This window comes from Cavia porcellus, unplaced genomic scaffold (assembly GCF_034190915.1).
Source record: "Cavia porcellus strain 051 isolate PalLab524CR breed Dunkin Hartley unplaced genomic scaffold, mCavPor4.1 scaffold_6, whole genome shotgun sequence".
NCBI lineage: Eukaryota > Metazoa > Chordata > Mammalia > Rodentia > Caviidae > Cavia > Cavia porcellus.
Window position 1 is genome coordinate 55,976,546 of NW_026947489.1, and position 18,957 is coordinate 55,995,502.

The 18,957-nt window shown below is 46.7% G+C and overlaps 2 non-coding genes across 2 annotated transcripts; both read right to left on the bottom strand.

The window, feature by feature from the left end:
- Window positions 1-894: 894 nt before the first annotated feature.
- Window positions 895-966, bottom strand: Trnac-gca (transfer RNA cysteine (anticodon GCA)). The gene has a single exon. It is a non-coding gene; the product is annotated as a tRNA-Cys (tRNA).
- A 6,621-nt stretch (window positions 967-7,587) lies between these two features.
- Trnac-gca (transfer RNA cysteine (anticodon GCA)) lies at window positions 7,588-7,659 on the bottom strand. Its single transcript has one exon. It is a non-coding gene; the product is annotated as a tRNA-Cys (tRNA).
- Window positions 7,660-18,957: the final 11,298 nt, after the last annotated feature.

The window sequence follows — 18,957 nt, forward strand, 5'->3', positions numbered from 1 at the left end:
GCAAGGCAGGCGCTTATGCCGCTGAGCTAAATCCCCAGACCCCCAAACTCATGACCTCATGCTTGCTAGTAGGCTCTGTGCCACTGAGCTGTATCTCTGGCCCTGGAAAAGATTATTTATCACATTTCCTAGACATTTGGCTCATACATTTTCATTCTCGTTTTACTAGCTAGAATTTTATTATGACTTTTATTTGGAGCCGCCTCAGATCCCACAGTTTAAAAGCCAGCATAGTGTAAACAAATAAAATCAGGATGGTAATAATTACGCATACGGGATCACAGAGAAAGCTTAGGACAGATTATCTCTCCTCCAGGAAATGACTCTGGCTTAAAAGGCAAAGCAGAAATTCTAGAAGTGTCGCTGTGGAAGCACTTCAGTCTTTTCCATGGTTGGAAAATTTGGAGGTTTCCTAAGCCTGCATGCCCAGATGTGTTAGTCAGTTTCTCCCTGCTAAGACACAATGCTGGAGACCCACAGTTCAAAGGGGGAGAGGGTCACAGAGGCTCACAGTTGGTAGAGGTTTCAGCTCTTGTCAGTTGGCTCCGGGATGGCAGGGCAGCAGACTGAAGGGTCTGGTGGAGGAGAAACTGCTCCAAGCATGACGGGTAGAAAGCTCAAAGAGAGACCAAAAGAGGGAGGAGGATAAACCCTTCCTGGCTACAGTGACCCACCCCCAAAGGCAAGGACTGCCTCCTACTGCGAAGTCTACTTTAAACCGCCATCAACAGTTGCTTCGAAAAGTCCTTCCAAAGAGCGAGCTCATGAGAAAGGCCCCTCGAAAGAGTGTGGTTTCCAAAGAGCGAGCTCATGATGGCGTTAGGGAACATCTAGATATAAATCATAAAGAAGATAAGAGGGGCTGCCTTTATGTGATGGAAAAAAGGTACCTTTAGGGGGCACCCGGATTTGAACCGGGGACCTCTTGATCTGCAGTCAAATGCTCTACCCCTGAGCTATACCCCCAGCTGTAAGATGTGGCTCAATAATGCTCCTTTATTTCTAGTACGCCTGAGGCTCCCTGGGCTGCACAGCCTCGTCCACAGCTGGGGAAAGTTGCCTATAAGCCTCTAGTGTGCGGTTCCTTGGTGAGGAAGAACTCTTTAATAATTGTGTCATAAATGTGCTCTGCCATTATTGGCCTACTGAAGGATTCCCTTCTTCTCTGTCTTCTCCTTCTCCATTTCCTTTCCTCCGCCTTTTCCTTCTCTTCTTCCTCCTTCTTTTCTTCTTTTACTTTAGTTTTTGAGTCACAGGTAGTTCAGGCTGGTTTTGAACTCACTATGTGATTTAGGATTGTTATATTTGTTAGGATTGTTATATTTTCTTGATGAATTAATCTTTGCACCATTATGAAACATTAGTGCTGATAATTTTTCTTTATTCTGAAGTCTATCCTGCTAAAACAACTTCTCCGTCTTTCTTTCTTCTATTTCTTTTCTTTTTTCATTGTCTTCTTTTTTCTCTTTTTGTTTTCCTTTTTCAATCCACATTATTTCAAAGAGAAAAAGATAAAACAAAATAAAATAAAATTTCAAAACAGGGCAATCAGGGTTTCTTTTATTTAAAAACATTGGTTTTGGTCTAGCTATATACTTCAAGCTGGCCTTGAACTCACTCTGTAGTCCCAGTTGGCTTCAAACTCACAGTGATCCTCCTACCTCAGTCTCCTGGGTACTAGAATTACAGATGTGTGCCACAAAGCCCAGCTCTCCATTTTTCTTTTATTTAATACATTTGGAATTTTATGTTGTACATGTAAAATTGGATGTAAGATTTGATTGTGTTTAAGGAGTGCTAAGTACTACATTTATAGGGCTTTTTTTGTGGTTATTATCTATCTATCTATTTATCTAACTATCTATCTATCTATCTATCTATCTATCTATCTATCTATCTAACTATCAGAGACAGGGTCTTTCCAGGTAGTTTAGGCTGGCTTTGAACACATGATGACTCTCCAGCCTCAGTCTCCAGAGTGCTGGGGTTACAGGTATATGCCACTGTACCCTGTTGCTGAATACTAGATTTAGTTATACTCTTTTAAAGAGTATTTGACTTTGTTCTGGCAGGAGGATAAATAACTTGGTTATTAGTACTGTTTGTTTGCTACACATGACTCCTCTCAGAATCTAGCAGCAACAGTGTCAGCTGACCACACTCTGGTACTTTCAGAACTGAAGCCCAAGTACTAAACCTTTCCTCTTTTTAAGTTTATTATCTCAGGTACTTGTTATGATAGTGGAAAATGAACTAATAAACCTTCTATGGCATGGCTCTTCCAAAGACCTCGCTCAGTGTCTTGTTCTGTTGTTTCTTTGAGACGGGGCCTTACTATATAGCCCACGCTGGCCCTCCACTGGCAGCACTCGCTTGCCTCAGCTGCCCAGGTGCTGGAACACAGATGTGTGCCACCATACCTGGTTTAATTATAGAGATTTTTTTTTGGAAATTTTTTGTCCTGCTGACTATTGGTGCTTTTGTTGTGTTCATTTTTCACTTCTGGATTTACAGGTTCCTCTCTTGTCTAAGACTTTTAATATTTCTCTGGAGAGCCAGAGATTTAGCTCAGCAGTGCAGCACCTGCCTGGCTAGTGCAAGGTCCTGAGTTTGATTCCCAGCACCCACAAAAATAAATAAATAAATTAGATCATCATATTAAAAAGTGTATTAAAAAAACATTTCTCTGGAGTCCATGGGAATAGGAGAGGAGAGCAAAATGTGTCCCTCCACTATAAACCACTCAAGGTACACCCAGGTTTGAACTGGCAACCTCTACAAACTATTGTCAACCACTCAACCACTCTACCCTTAACCTATATCCTCTTCAGGGGTAGAGGGTGGTAACTTGCTACTCTTAATGCTGCAGCCATATGTCACTCAGTCATGCCTGTTTCTGGGCCCACATGGCCCTGATTCACTCACAGTCCAGTCCTAAACACTGGCCAGCCAAACCAGGTAAAAGTCCTTCCTGAGTCCCCTCCTCCTTCTCCTTTACTCTCAACCTTCAGAGCTGTCCCGGTTGTGCCTGCAGGGCGGATCACTGGCCCAGCCTCCTCCACATTGTCCCCCTCAGCCGAGGCCCAGGGAGGCTCAGGTCACTCAGGCAGTGAGCCCTACACTTTGGCTTCACCAGCTGGACGTACTGAGCCCTGTCTTTCCCTGTTGCCAGAATGAGCAAAGGCTACAGGCAGCAGAGCTGTTGACAGAACAGTCCAGGGGGTTGGGAAGGAAGGCACTCTCAGAGCCGCCTCATGCAGGAGCTGTGACAAGATACAGACACCCTAAAACACCATGTTCCACAAGCCCCCAGCACCCCAGCTCGGAGAGCTCCCCTGCCAGTCTTGCGCTGCGGAGCCTTGGATGGTGCCACCCTCCAGTGCCCTGGTTGTTAATCCTTGTAACCAAGGATTTCTCTTCAGACAGTTTATGCAGTCTTCGTATTGCCTTTCAGCTTCCTCTTCACAGAAGATGGCCTACAATATGTCCCCTGGGAGATCCAGAAGGAGGGACTAGAGGGACAGAGATGAGGTGATGATTAAACTGACAGCGGTAGAGATTTTTCCAGAGTGGTGTGTGACACCAATTCTTAGATTCATGCCACATAGCAGATCTCAAGATGAATCAATTGATTATATAAAATTGTAGAGAATGCAAAGTGATCTATTATGATAGAAAACGGATCGGTGACTGCAGTGACCTAGAAGGTATGACAAAAGAGCACAGATAAGCTTACAGGGGTGACAGATTATTCCTTCAGTGTCTTCACTGTAGTGATACTTTCATGGTTTCAAGCATGTGCCGAAAGTTGTTAAACTGTACATTCAAATAAATAGAGAAAAAAAATCAATCAAAATAATTCTATGCCCATATCACAATTGAAATCATTGTACATATAAAAGAAAGTCTTAAAACCAACCAGAAGGAATAGAAGCTACCTCACAGGGATGTGTTGGATTGATGGATGGCAGTCTTCAGAAGACAGTAGGAAACCCCACTGTGATGGATTAGGTGTGAAAAGTATTACTACCACTGTCAACACAGCCTAGTCTAACCACCTGGGGTGGTTAATTTTATGTGTTATTAGGAAGGGTGGAACACTCCAGGGGCAGAGGCAGGAGGACTACCAGAAGTTCAAAACCAGCCTGTACTACACAGTGGAAACCCTGTGATAAGCCCCCAACCCCTGTGTGTCAACTGGAATGGTCCACAGAAATGCCCCGGTATTCAGCCAACACTGGGCATGCCTGTGAGTATGATTCATTGGATAAGTTAATGTTTAGACAGGTTGACTTCATGAAGTAGATTGCTTTATCTAGTGTGGTTAGGTCTCAATCAACCCCTTGAAGACCTGAATAAAACAGAAAAGGCTGACACTCCTCCAAGCAAGAGGCAGTTCGTCCTATCTAACTGCTTCAGTCTGGGACACTGGCTTTCCCTTACATTGGACTCAGATTAAAAAATTGGCTTTTCCTTGATCTTGTACCTGCTGACCCTTGGTCTAGAATGGAACTAAACCATTGGTTTTCCTGAGTCATTACTCACCTGTCAGACCATAGAGCTTGCCAGCCTCCACATTCTCATGAAGCAATCCACCCACGCATCCACCGACCCATCCACCCACCCACTCATCCATCCATCCATCCACCCATCCATCCACCCACCCATCCATCCATTCATTCATGCATCCACCCATCTACTCACTTCTTATTGGTTGTGTCTCTCTGGAGAACCCTGACCACCATATCAGATAAGCTACTGTTCAAAAGAAATGAGAAGATAAGGGACTTTCGTTAAGAATGAAGAGGATCTGCCATTCATAAACCCTCAATAAACTGTGTCTAAAGGGAGAAAAGAAAGTTGTATCCAGAAAGAATGAATAATATAATAGGGAAGTGAGCGAAGAAATGGACTATTGGCTAGGTAACCTAAGCAAACACTAATTGAATACAATTTTATTAATAACAAGTATTGGTTTATTTTAAATTAACAGTCATCATGCTAACAATATAGGCATTAACAAAATCCCTATCTTCCCCTTACCCCACTCCCACAACTTTCACACACTTGAGTGTGCTCCTGAAGTGTGTTACGGGGTTCATCTCATGCTGAATTTTGCCAGTCAGGACAAGGAGAAAGAAAGGAGCACAAGAATAAGAGTTAAGTGTGTTGACAAGCTGAGAATGGTTTCACACGCCAATCATCCCAGCAGCACTCAGGAGGCAGAGGCAGGAGGATCGCCATGAGTTCAAGGTCAACCTGAACTGCAGGATTTGTCTCAAAAACAAAGGAAAGAGTGTCCAAGTGGGTGATTTCCCCCTCTATTTTAAGCAACGTCCAAATGAACATGAACAAGCATGTTTGCTCACTTCTCAGATTCTCTTCCTAAGACTTATTCCTGAGAGTAAAATTCAGGGTCCCATAGCATGGCTCACTAACTCGGCCCACAACAGTGATTCTCAGGAGAGGACCCAGCCCCAGTGGCTTCACCTGCCCACCTGCGTGCTCCCCTCTGCCCCACACAAGTGCTCTAGCTTCCTGCAGCTGTCCCCAAGCCCAGCCTGCAAAACCTGCACTGGAGCTGCGCTCCATTGCTTGCTGGAGACCTCGCCAGTTAGACTCAGAGCCCAGGGCGCCATGGGTTACCCGGGAAACCAGACTTTCCCGAGAGAGGGTCACCCAGGAGGCGGCAGGCAATCGCTGACATCAATGCTCAGTGGTGGTGGTGGTGGTGGGGTTACCTCAGCCTGCAGGCAACCATCGTGCTTTATTTTTTCCAACACCCTGCCCCTCTGCAGCGGCAGGAAACTCACGCACACCTTGGAACTGGGAACCTCAGTGCTCCCCAGGGGTCCCAGCAGGTCACCCGGTCTATAGTGCAGGTGTCCCTTGTTGCACCTGGTGTCTCTGGCTCTGTGATCTGCCACCTGTATTCAAATGGAGGGGTACTGGACACGCAGGGTTTTATTTTAATTTTATTTGTTTATTTATTATAGAACAAGTTGGTTTCTGTTTGGGTCCCATCCTGCTAGGTGGCAGAAGGTCCCCAGAGCATCCCAACAGCAGGATGGCATGGGGCCTTCTGGATTTGGGGTCTTAGGCCTATGTGCTCTTCCTTGGGTTCCTGGGTGCTCCTCGCCATGCACAGATGGCGCTGCCACACTGGGACAGTAGGTGGTGGCTGCTGTAGCACTCTTGCTTCCCTCAATCATCCTGTGCCAGCCTGTTGGATTTAAAGGCCTTGCAGGGACAGTTTGCATGGGATGGTATCATCTCTTCCCTCTGATGTTCGAGGCAGAATCCACCTAGGTGAAAGAAGGAGAGACAGTGGATGCCTTAGTGACTCCCCCTGATTTGGCTGACACCCATGACTTCAGCATGGAGAGATTCATTTTGGCTCCAAGGCAGGACAGCCTGGCAGACAGGCATGTGAAGGATTGCTGCCCATAGCCTGGCTGTCAGGAAGCAAGGAGAGGAGGGAGGAACAAGACAGGGAGATGAGCCCTTCCAGGCCACCCCGTTAGTGCTGCCCCTTCCAACCAGTGATCAGTTCTGAGCCCCAGTCACCTTCCAAAGCCCCTTCTATGAGTGCATAAGGTTCCTGGGGGACATCTAGTTGTGAACCCTAACAGTGAGGGGAACTTTGGTCATGACCCCTGCACTGGATGGCAGAAGGCCCAGCTCCTCTCCTGGTCTCGGTCTCCTTTTCCCTCTTCAGGATCCTGCAACCTTCCCAGACTGCTCTGGGGGTGCTCCACACACTTCCAGAAATCATCTCTTTTCTTCTTCATGTGGCGCTAAACTAGGCACTGACTGTCCGCAATTTACGTATGAGGAAACTAAATCGAGAGCAATTTACTAGCCCAGATGGTCTAATGCCAGAGCCAAAATCTGTGATCACATCACAAGAAGCCTAGGAGACAGGTAGTGAGGATCTCTGCTTGCACAGCAGTGCTAGGGGGACACCTACCAAATTCTTACTGTCTAAACCAAAAAGAACCAAAAAAAAAAAAAAAAAAAAAAAAAATTGGAGATAAAATATCTCTGTGAGAACTTTCCATTAAAAGTTTTAAAACAATGGAAAATTTCATACAAATAGTGCCTTTCAACCAAATTCAGCATTGGTGATGAGACTTTTTTCTGTCTTTTTGAGACAAGGTCTCGCTATGCAGTCCAGGCTGGCCTTGGGCTCACTTTGTAGCCCAGGCTGGTCTCAAACTTGCAACATCCTCTTGCCTCAGTCTACTGAGTGCTGGCTGGTGTTACAGAGTGTGCCACCACAGCCAGCTTGGTAGTGAGACCTAATGCAGTAAGATTTTTAAATTTTAAACTGTAGTTTTATGAAATGAGTATTAAATTCACACAATTCACTCGTGGCATAATATTCAAAAGGAACAAAAAGTGCACAGTGAAAAACCTCCCTCTCATTCGTTTAGGTAGGGTCTGGAACTCAGGTCACCAGTCTACATAGAGTGCTGACACTTAGGGGGTTAAGACAGGAAGACCATGGCAAGCTAGACTCTCTCAAAAGCCTAAACTAGGTAGTACCGTATGTACTCATGTAGAGAGACACCATAATAACACAACAGGGGGCACCCGGATTTGAACCGGGGACCTCTTGATCTGCAGTCAAATGCTCTACCCCTGAGCTATACCCCCTTCAGGGAGTAGCTTTGCTTCCAGGCATATTTCAGTTCAGTAGCTGTTCCACATTGGTGCAGTAATTACATTGCCTGTGCTTCAGTGAGCACTTATAATGTGCTAACTGAACTATTTTAAGAGCTTTATCTTAACAATGTAAAAGCCTCCTTGTGACATTCATATGAATGACAATGACACAGGGAACTGAATTGGTGTTGTCCCCAAATCACAATGAACTAAGTGGCAAAATCAAGAATTCCCCAGCCAGCAGTTTACTCTGCCTGGTCTCAGTTGCCCCCAGGTGGGCTCAGGGCCCTGCTGCCTAAGGGTCCTCTTTGCTGTCCCCAGCCACCCCCTGCTGTGCCCTGCAGGCCTCTATGTGGGCAAAGAAACTGAAAGGCCACTTAACCAGAGTTGGTGAGGACTCCACAGAGGCTGTTGGAAGCTGAAACATCTGACTTGAGGTTTTCTAAATGTGTATATTAATGAGCTTTTGTAAGAGTAAGATAGAAAAGGCTTAGAGTCAAAAATACACAAAATGAGAGCTAGGCATAGTGGTGAAAGCACGTGATTCTAGCACTAGGAAGCTGAGACAGGAGAATCACTGGGAGTTGAAGGCCAGCCTGGGCTATAAACCAAACCGGATAGAACAAGACACATATGACTTTTGTCTTCAGTTTCATATACTATAAGAAAAAGAAAAAAGAGAACTGAGGGTGTAGGTTAGTGGTAGGGTGTGTGTAAATTCTATGTAATGCCCTGGGTTCAATCCTCAGCGCTACCAAATAAACAACAGCAGTAAAATGCTCTAACTATAGAGACAAGATTATTTTAGAAATCCGTACAAATGAAATCAGAAACCTAAGGACATTCAGATAAACAGGCACTCAGAGAAGTAGTCGGCCAGATCCACAGGCTGCAGGTAAGGTGTTTGCTGGCGGCCTGTGGTGTAGTGGCGTTGCCAGCACCGCTCAGGCCACACAGCGTTCTCCCAAGGTGCCGCAACATAACCACGCTAATCTAAAAACCTGGGCATACTTGAGCACCAAGCTCTTGAATGTAAAGCGGCCATCAAGCGGGGCCATAGCACGTCCGCCTTAAAAGCATGACACTTGTCTCTGAAAACTGCATAGGAAAACTCTCGGAGCATTTGAGAGCTGTGAGCTGTTGGTAGCTGAGGTTGCCCACTGGGCATCATCTAAGTTCTGCTGTGGCAGCTCTGAGGTCTGCATGACCAGGAATGCTTCTGTCCCAGGAAAGGACAGATCTGTCTGCAGGGGTCTTGGTCAAGCGGGCCCCATTTCTCCTGGTATCCAGGTGACCACAGGCTCAGGACAATGGTTGAGGACTTCTGCGCAGAGTTGGACATCCCTAGAAACCCCCACCCCGGGCCCACAGTTTCTAAGGGGATGCGATCCTATGATTCATGGCTGATGGTCCTTGTCCCTCAACTCGCAGACTGGCTCCTGTCAGTGGTCAGCACAGCGCTAGGCTCAGGGAGAAGGACTGGACCCAAGATTGACAGTGACAAAGTCACAGAGTGATGCTTAAGCCTTATTCTGCCTTTTGTCATCACTGTGCACCTGCAGGCCCCAGTGAAGATCATGGTTCTGAGCAAAACAATGTTTTTTAAAGAAAAATTTAATTTGTTTAGTACAACCCGTTCATAGTACATAATGATAACATTCCTGGTGAGGAGTTGGTCCCTGTACATGCAGTGATTTAATTCTGTTTCTATCCCTTCCCCTCCCCTCTCCTCCGCCCCTTTCATTTCTTGGTCCTCTTCCCCTTGGCAAAAGATAGATTTCCTTGTTTCCTATTATTTATCATTTCTTTTGCTCTTTATTTATAATTTGGGTTTATTATAGAAATCATGCAGTACTGAAACTTGTGCATCTGATTTGCTCCACTTAGCATTATGATCTCAAGGTGCATCCATTTCCCCCAAAATGATTCACATTTATCCTCTATGGCAGAGTATGAAAATAACTTGTCAGTGGCTGGCTGTCTCAAGAGAAAGCACAATTCATGCTTTTGTAAAAAAAAAAAAATCATTACTTTTAGTATATCAACAAATTTCAGTGACAGTCATGGTGGCATATGCCTTGTAATCTCAGCACTCCAGAAGCCGAGGCAGGAGGATCAACTCCAGTTCCAGAATTGTCTGAACTGTTTTGAGACTGTCTCAAAAAATCAAAACAAAACAATAAACTAAAATTCAAATTGATTTATTTATCAAAGACTTAGTCATGGAAATACATAAAGGCATTTGGGTTTGTTATAATTTTAGGTATAATTTTATGATTTGATAAGTTTTATGTGACAAAATTTTATGCTCATTGCTAAGCCACTTGAATAGAATTAAGGGATTTCACCAGATAGACACAACATACAACACAATCCATGTACGTGTGCATAAACACACATAACCACCCAGGCAGGCGTGAGGTTATTATACAGCTGTCACATTAGCGTTTCAGTCATGTAATAGTGAAACATAGGAGGACCACAAGTTCAAACCCAGCCTTCCAACATTTTCCACGTGCAGAAGGCCAGGGCTTAGGGGTCTGGTGTCCCCATCCTGGGGTGGCCCTTGAGTTTGTCATAACTTGGGCACGCCCAGCTCCCGCTGGAAAGAGGCTTCAAGGCGGCCTGGGCACCGGGACTGTTGACAAAAGTCATGTCTAGAACTGAAGAGGTTTGATTTGGGCTCCAGGCTCTCAGCAGCCGCCTCATTCTGCTTTCCACGTGGCTTCCCACCGGGAGAGGAGCCCCGGGGATTTGGGACTTTTCACTCAGAACTGTGAGAAATCTCCAGGGCTCTCTCAGGCAAGGGATGGCCACGACCGGATCTTTTTCAAGGGACAGATAGGGGCTAAGGGGACTTCGCTTCTCCATTCTAGTACACAGGGACCCGGACCTCTCCAGACTCCGAAAGCAGCTCTCTGACCCACAGCGTCCCACCGAGGAACAACAGGCATCGCAAGCCTTGGGAAACGCCCATTGTGACCGAGAAAGACCAGCCGTAGGAATTTACTCTTGAGAAATAACCAGGCACAAATATTCAAATATAATAAGAAAAGTCAATAAATCCCAGCTCATCAACAGAAAAGTGCCGCTTCGACAGGTACTGCTGCTGCTGCTAACAACGTAACTGGCTTGAATTTGTTTTCCTCCTCTGTAAAATGAGAGAATCGGGTAAAATGAAGGGCTTTATGAAGCTTGAAATGAGCCAGGCGTGCTACTGCACGCCCACGTCCTAGCAGGCTGAGGCAGAAGATCGCCCGCAGTTCGAGGCCAGCCTGGGCCACATGGCAAGACAAACACAAACAAAATAATACTAAAAAAGAAACCCTAAATAGACGCGTGAGTTCGCAGAGCATCCTTTTGGGGACGGCCCTGCAGGGTTCCTTTTGTCCTCTCTACTGTGGCTTTGAGCCGCGTGTGTAGGGTCGTCTCCTCTCTACACCGTTGTGCAAGTGCCCGAGGCCTCAGGTCTGCCTTTGCACCAACTGTGTTTGCACGGGGTCTGCACAAGCGCGGGCTCCGCAGACCCCGGAAATCCGGCAGGCCGAGGGTGCACAGCCACTGAGCGCCGCTCCAGAGCAGACACCCTGCAGCGCGCGGTGGGGGCGGGCTGCGCTCCCCAGGGGTGAGGGCGGGGCCGGGCGCGCGGAAGCGGCCAGTGCCACCACCGAGAGGCCCCCCGCCCGCGTCTTCCTAGAGCGGCCGCCGGCGGCCAGGTGCGGGCGCGGCCTCCGGGCGTCTCGGCGTCGGCCAGCAGAGGGCAGCACCAGCGGTCGGGCGGTCTTCCTTGGCGCTGGCAAGTGGGGACGCCAGAGCAGAGAACGGTTAAAAATGTCACCCTATTAGTATTAGCGGGAGGGGAAGGGAACATGAAAAGAATGAGGACGTGTTCTCTATGGCTCTCCACGACTAAAACTCGTACTGCACACATGCACTAAAAAAATTAAAAATACACTGGAGAGAGAGTAAAAAACTATCTTCTCAAATAAAATTCACCCCAATAGAAATTTTTAAAATTACAGTTATAGACTGCTTGCAGGTGTTGTGGTACACACCTGTAATCCCAGCACTCTGGCAGGCTGAGGCAGAAAGATGACAAATTTGAGCTCAGCTTGGGGAATTTTGAGAACCTTGTCTCAATGGGGGGGGGGGTTTGCAAAGGATTTAACTCAGTGCAAAGGCCCTGTGTTCAGTACCTCGTACTACAAAATCAATCAACTTATAGAATGCATATGCATTTATAAATATATATGTATAGATGTTGCAGAAGTGCATTTTTAAATCAGGAAATGGCACACTTTCACTGAGTCCTCCTCCACTGTAGCATGGCTGCACCATGAGCCAGACGCAGATGTGCTTCTGTAGGGCTGGGTTGGGCTTGGTTTTGAGGGGCTTGGGTGACAGAACTGAGATCCAGCAGCAGCCTGAAGACAGAGCTGTTGGTCCTCTGGGCTCCAGGCTGAGGTCTAGGGTAGGAGCTGGAAGGGGCTGGGGTCTAGGGTAGGAGAGGACTCTTCTTGGGGACCCAGCCTGAGAGTACTACCTCAAGGAGCAGCACACCAAGCCTGGTGACTGCAGGCAGCAGCTAGGAGGGGGTGTTCCTAGGATGAGGGATTTCCCAGCAGCTCTCTCTCCCCACTGTGTGGCTCTGCTGCCCCTGGATTCCTCATCAGGTGGTGGGTGACCCAAGAAGGATATTTCATTCACCAGGGGTCTAGTAAGAACGTTTAGCTGTGACCCTATAAGTCTGCCTAACACTTGGATCAAATATCAGAGGAAATAATGAAATGCATGTAAAGGGTTTGGTTTTTATTTCTATGTAGCCCAAGCTGGCCTTGAGCTGATTATGCAGCCCAGTGTGCCAAAAATCCTTGGGAATCCTCCTGCCTCAACCTCCTGGGTGCTGGCTGCAATTACAGGCCTGAGCCACTATTCCTGCCTAAAGTGCTATTTTTAAAAGATTTTGTATTAATTTTAACAAAGAAAATCATAGCATCTCTGCTGAAGTTGGGGTTTTCCTACATGGGTGGTACCCGTGGCTTATTTATACACTCATGCCTGGTGCAGAATCTGGGACACGCAAAATGAACAAAAGCCATCACTCCCACTGTGGAAACCGAGCACACCCATGGCCACTGGTGTCTCAGGGAGGAGCAGGTCCCTTGAATAGAGGACCATCAAGCATTCACAGGATGCTGGCGTGGCCAGGCCCTGTCATTCCTGTCCCTTACATTTGGTTCTCACATGCCTCTGCAGGGGGAGCCTCTGCTTAACCTCTAGCTCCACGAAGTTTTGGGGATGCGGCTCTGAGGACACCTTGCAGCCAACCCTGGACTGCCAGAGACTTGTGGTGGACATTGATGCCTTAGGTTTCCTTGCTGGGTTAGAGGACTTATCATTTCCTGATTAAAACATCTTTGCATGCCTGCAATTCCAGCACTGGGGAAGTTGAGGCAGGAGGATTGCCATGAGTTCAAGGGCAGAGTGAGCTACATAGCAAGACCTGTCTCAAAGACAAAACAAAACAGAACAAAACATCTGCCAAACAACATAAGGATTATAAAGGAAGCAAAGCAGGTGTACCCCACACGGAGAATTAAATTTAGGAAACCTTGTGCTCTATGAGAATTAAGAAACCAGGGGATGTGTTGCTGGGTAAATTCAACAGGCTGAGTCGGAATCAAAGCTGGGGAAGGTTGAAGCAAGGGAAGACTCCCAGTGGCATCGGGGCAGAGGCCAGAAGGGTGCTTTCTCCTCCCTGGAGATCCCTCAGGGTGGCCCAGCAGGTGGCTAGGCTCCCTCCTCCAGTTCCTGCTTCTTTTGTTTCCAGTTATTTTCCATACTTAACTCCTGAAAAGGATTTTACTTAAATAAGGGATTCTGAGGCTAAAAACAAAAGCCTGAAAACACTGACACCATGAAAATGGAAGCACAGAATATTGGGTCATCTTCATAAACTTGACAGGTCTTTATAAACTTGAAAATGTCTTGCAGGTAAAAGAGATTCTAAAATATGAAAAAGAAGAGATGAACTCTTAAGAAATCCACTTAAAGCCAGGTATGGTGGTGTATACCTGCAATCTCAGCACTCAGGAGGCTGAGGCAGGAGGATCGTTGTGAGTTTGAGACTAGCCTGGGTTACAAAGTGAGCTCAAGGCCAACCTGAACTGCATAGTGAAACCCTATCTCAGGCAAAGAAACAGACAAAAACCCCCAACCAAAAAAAAAAAGAAAGAAAGCCACTGAATTCTACTAGTGCAGACAAGGAGGGATGTTATCATTCTGTTATTCTGGTCAGACTTGGAGGCACACACCTGTGATCTCTGCACTTGGGAGACTTTGTGTCAAAAGACAAGCCAAAACCCAAAACCAAACCAAACCAAACCCAGAGGTTGTCATTCTGGGCAGCAGACAATAAAATAGGTTTATCCCTTTACATTCATGGGAAAACCGATAGTTTATAACTGATATTATATTATTTATAACTGATAATTTAATATATATACATTTTTTGATACTAGGAATCAAACTCAGGACCTCACACTTGCCAGTCAGGCACTGTGCCACTGGTTAACCCTGACCCATGATAAATATTATTTATAACTCATAAATAAGAGCCTTTTAGTTCTAATTTTTATTGTCTAGAATTGGGAAATTCTCTTTACACTTAGCAATGCTCTCTTCATTTCCAAGGAGTTTTCAGTGGAAGTCTGAGTTCTGATGTGTTATTATCATGCACTAATGTGAATTAATCTTCTTGGTAAAATGAACACCCAAACTCATTTGGATTCAGTTAATGTTTATTCCAAGACTCTGAAGAGCTGGCAGAGACTTAGGCAAGAAAAATGTGTCTATTTCTCCCCATATGCCTACTGTTTGAGTTAAATATACCAGAGATTGTCTTTATTTGGCCTAGATAATGATTTGCTTTTTTAGCAGTATTTTTTTGGGGGGAGTGTATCAGGAATCGAACTCGGGGTCAGGCAGGTGCTGTGCCCCTGAGCTATATCCCCACCCCTAGCAGCATTCTAAAACTTCTGGGGTTGATTTATTTATTTTTGGAGACAGAGTCTGACAATGTAGGTCAGGCTGGCCTTGGATTGTAACAATCCTCCTGCCTCAGCCTCCCAAATGATAAGATAGGCACCACCATGCCTGGCTGGGGGTTAATTTTTTTCCAAACTTATTTCAAGTCTTTGTCTTGGTAACAAATTGATTAATTCAAGACAATTTAGATAGCCATTTGCTTCATGTGAGAAAGGGGCAACAATTTTAATTATTTAAAGTTCATTAAATTTTTCAGGGGTGACTTTGGGAACCAACTTAACGCCTTTACAAAATTAATCAGATTTTCAGTGATGACTACCAACCCAAGTAGCAAATCACATCCCCGGACATTTTATTTTAGCCTGGGTGTGGTGGCGTCATCCTAGCACTGAGCGGGCTGAGGCAGGAGGATGAGCGCGGATGCCAGGCTAACCTGGGGTACACAATGAGTTCAAGAACAGCCTGAACTACGCATCATGACCCTGTCTCACCTTCTCCACTGTCCCAAATAAATGAAAAACAAAATGGAATTCAGGTAGTGTATATGCTACCTGCCAATGCACCAGCATCTGTCCCACTGTGGCTGGGCTAGTGGCCGTGGGGCCCCAAGGCGTCTGCTTCCAGTGAGGCTGAGCCACACAGGCCTCTGGACAGTCAGTGGGAATCAGAGACACAGAAACTCTTTGCATTTTTATTAAGGGTCCAAGTGGAAACCCAGAGCAACGTATGCTAGCAGGTAACAACAAGCACTTCGGTTCCACACATTTAGGGTTAAAGCCTGGCTGTCTGACAGGATTGATCACCTGATACTGGTAACTTCATGTGTTAAGAGGGACATGAGTATCAATTTCACAGCCTGCTACAAGATAAAATGAAAACACTTTGCACAGTTCCTGGACATGGTAAGACTCAGTGGATTGTGGTGATTTGTTAACCTTCGGATTCAGAGGTCTGATTTCTTTTTTTTTGACACAGAGTCTTTCTATGCAGTTCAGGTTCACTATGTAGCCCAGGTTGGCCTCAAACTCACAGTGAAGCCTCCTGCCTCAGCCTTTCAAGTGCTGGATAACAGGCATCCACCACCAAGACAAGCACAGAGGTCTGATTTCTGACTGCAAGTTTTCACATAAGGTCACCATCCATAGCATTAGGCTAATGTTTTTCTTCTCCCTTTGCCTTCTTCTATCCTTCCTTCCTTTTTTAATTTTATTTTTTTTTCCTTTCTTAAAAATGTTTTAGCCTAGAACTATTCTTTGAAGAAAACAGAAATAAAAGGTTAGATTCTATGTCTATTTAACAAAAATACTCATTTTAAGGAACCTACACAGAAGTGATCAATGCAGAGTCGATTTTAAAGAAATTTAACTGGGAAGATCCCATTATGACTGGAAAGCAACTGAAAGCTTCTGCAGCCAAAGGTTTCCCAGAAAGCCAGAGCAGAGGCCGGCCTGACTCAGTGTTGCCTTGGCAACAGAAGGGCCGGGTGAGCCCTTAATCTGAGGAGCCCCATGTGGCCTCCAGAGCAGGCTCCTGACACCAGGCTGCAGAAGCTTCACAGCACGGATTCTGAGGGACAGGGAAGGTGGAGACTTCCCCTGTGGCCAAGCACCCAAAGCTCAGTTAGGAGGAGGAAGCCAGGAAATCACCAGATCCCAAGTGCTGGCAAAGTAGCCCACAGCTTTCAAGGTCTCTATCTTTCTCCATGGAGCCTAGCACAATGCCCTGTACACAGTGGTGCATAATAAATGCAACTTGTGTGTGTGTGTGTGTGTGTGTGTGTGTGTGTGTGTTTCTCTAGGACAGTGACCATCCCAAAGGTGCCTGATGTGCGCCTGTTCACATCTGTTGAGTTGACCAGAGACAATCCAGCTCTTGTCTTCTGAATGTTTCCAGCTGTTGAAAGACAGAGCTAGCAGGGAATGGTGATGCACAGCTGTAATTAGGAAGCTGAGACAGGAAGATCACTGTGAGTTCAAGGCCATGAACTACATGGTGAGACGGTCTCAAAACAACAGCAACAAAAAACCAAACAAACAGAAATAACCATTCCTCACGGAGCCACTGGCAACTGGTAACTTAGGAGTTAGCAAGTCTGACTGTTTAGTTAGGGACACTCAAGAAAATCACTATGAAAGAGAACCAGAAAACCCAGCGAGGTGAGCTCCTACCTGTAGCAAACTCTAGGGTGGAAGAACAGGTGGTCACACCAACCCGCTATGAGTTCAAGGGAAAGGGTGTAATTGCCTGTGGGGTTTGCTTTGAACTTGGTCATAGGTCAATAATTTTCTGCTCTAGCCCACTGAAGAGATTTCCTTCTCAGGGATCACTTCTTCTAGGACATACTGAACTTGTTTTTATACTTACTGCCTCAGAATCCAACACTGTTATTGACTGATGAATGACTGAGACAGGATCTCATCGGGTAGCCCAGGCTGCCTTAACTCAGAAAGATGGGGTTAGAACTAAGGAAGAGGAAGTACAAGTACAGAGATCCCTGGCAGCCCAGCTCGGTATCAGAAACCCCATTCTTTCACAAGACTGGGTTTAATGTTTTCAGTTTTATTTTTGGTACCAGGGATCGAACTCACAACCTTATACTCACCAGGCAGGTGCTTACACCACTAAGCTAAATCCCTGGTTCCAGTTTAATGTCTTCAAAAACTAGATTTCCTAAGAAAGAAAGGCTCCTAAACTTTGTTTCTTTCCACCACCTCACGGACCATCTGAGGTCACTCGGAATCTCTGTGCACTCTGGAGGCCCTGGACCCTCCAACTCCTGGCCCAGTGGAGACTGGAGCACTACCCTCCACCAATTACATGCAAAACATCTCCCCTAACACCTGCCATGTTTGGAGGAACCATTTCCTCTGCCTCCCTTTCAACTTCCACTGACCACTTTCGTGGTCTGAGACCTGCCTGAGGAACACAGCCGTCTTACCCTGCTGTCTGTCCTTCCCCATCCAACCAGTCACACACCCCTTGGCGTGGTCCCTTTCCTGCTCAAACCTCCAGTCTCGATTATAACATCCAATTCAGACCCAAAAGCTCTCTGCGCCCCCAGGCTGCTCCAAGCCAACATCCGGATCCTGCTTTTCCCCACCTGGGACCTTCTCCAGCTCAGTGAGTTCTGCACTCACTGCTTGGAAGCACCCTTGGTACCTCCCTGCCACAATTTTGCTCTGTCTGCAGAAATCTCCTCCTCCAACTGGTCCAGTGGGGGCCCCCTGTTGCTGAGGGGGTGGGATTTCCCAGCCCCGCAGTCTACCTGCCCCCTCAGGGTTACTGCACCTGGCTGTGATTTCTGCTCGTTCCTCTCCAGCTGCTTCTTGCCCTGGCTGCTGACTCTGCCACTGCCTAAGAGATCCACAGTGCAAATGCAAGAGCTTGTGCTTTCAGTGAATCAAGTGGTGCTTTCTCCCCCCAGACCCCTTCGGAGACCTCCTTTACATGCGGACACAACCCCACATGCCTCACTCCGCCATGGAGCTCTCCTCTGGAGCTGGGAGCTTGCCAGTCTCCACTTGTCCCTTCTGATCACCAGAGCCCTCTGGTTCCGCCAAGCGCAACAGCAGCAGAGCGGGTGACAGCTGTGGAGGAAACGCCAAGCGCCTGAGTTTCTGTCTAAGAGACAGCAAAGGCCCCCCGGAAATGCCTGAGCCTGAGGAGCAGCATCCTGCAGAGCTCTCAGTACAGCCAGCGTAGTTTGGGTGTCAAAAAGCAGAACCTCTAACTGCTGTCTTTGTGGCTGCTCCAGACGTTTGTGCCAGGGTTTCTGCACCCTGATCGCTGCCTCTTTACTCAGTCACCTCACACAGCTATGGGCAGCTCAGGCCCAGAGGGAAGCACCCGTTTTTGGCCACAGGATTTTCTTTCCAGATCACTCCAAACCTGGCGGCCTCTCACTCGCCCTGACACACTGGTCAAGCAGGCCCTGTCCCATCCTGAACACCCCAGTCCCAGTGGACACCAGGGCAAAAGGTCAGCAAGTAGCCGGAGCTTCCATTCTTCCGGGACTCGTAAAGCCTTCAGGTCGCTCAGTGCTGTTCCTGCCTCCGACCTGATAGTCCGCAGGACCTGCAGGGACAACGGGCACTCAGAGGGACGTCACTGGGTGTGCGTCCCTGGGGCCACCTTCTCAGCCCCTCCCCTGCAAAACCGGACAAAAATGGCAAACAGGAAACGCTCATCTTTTAAAAATTACTCTATTATTATCAAATAGAACCACAGTATCCAAAAGGTAAT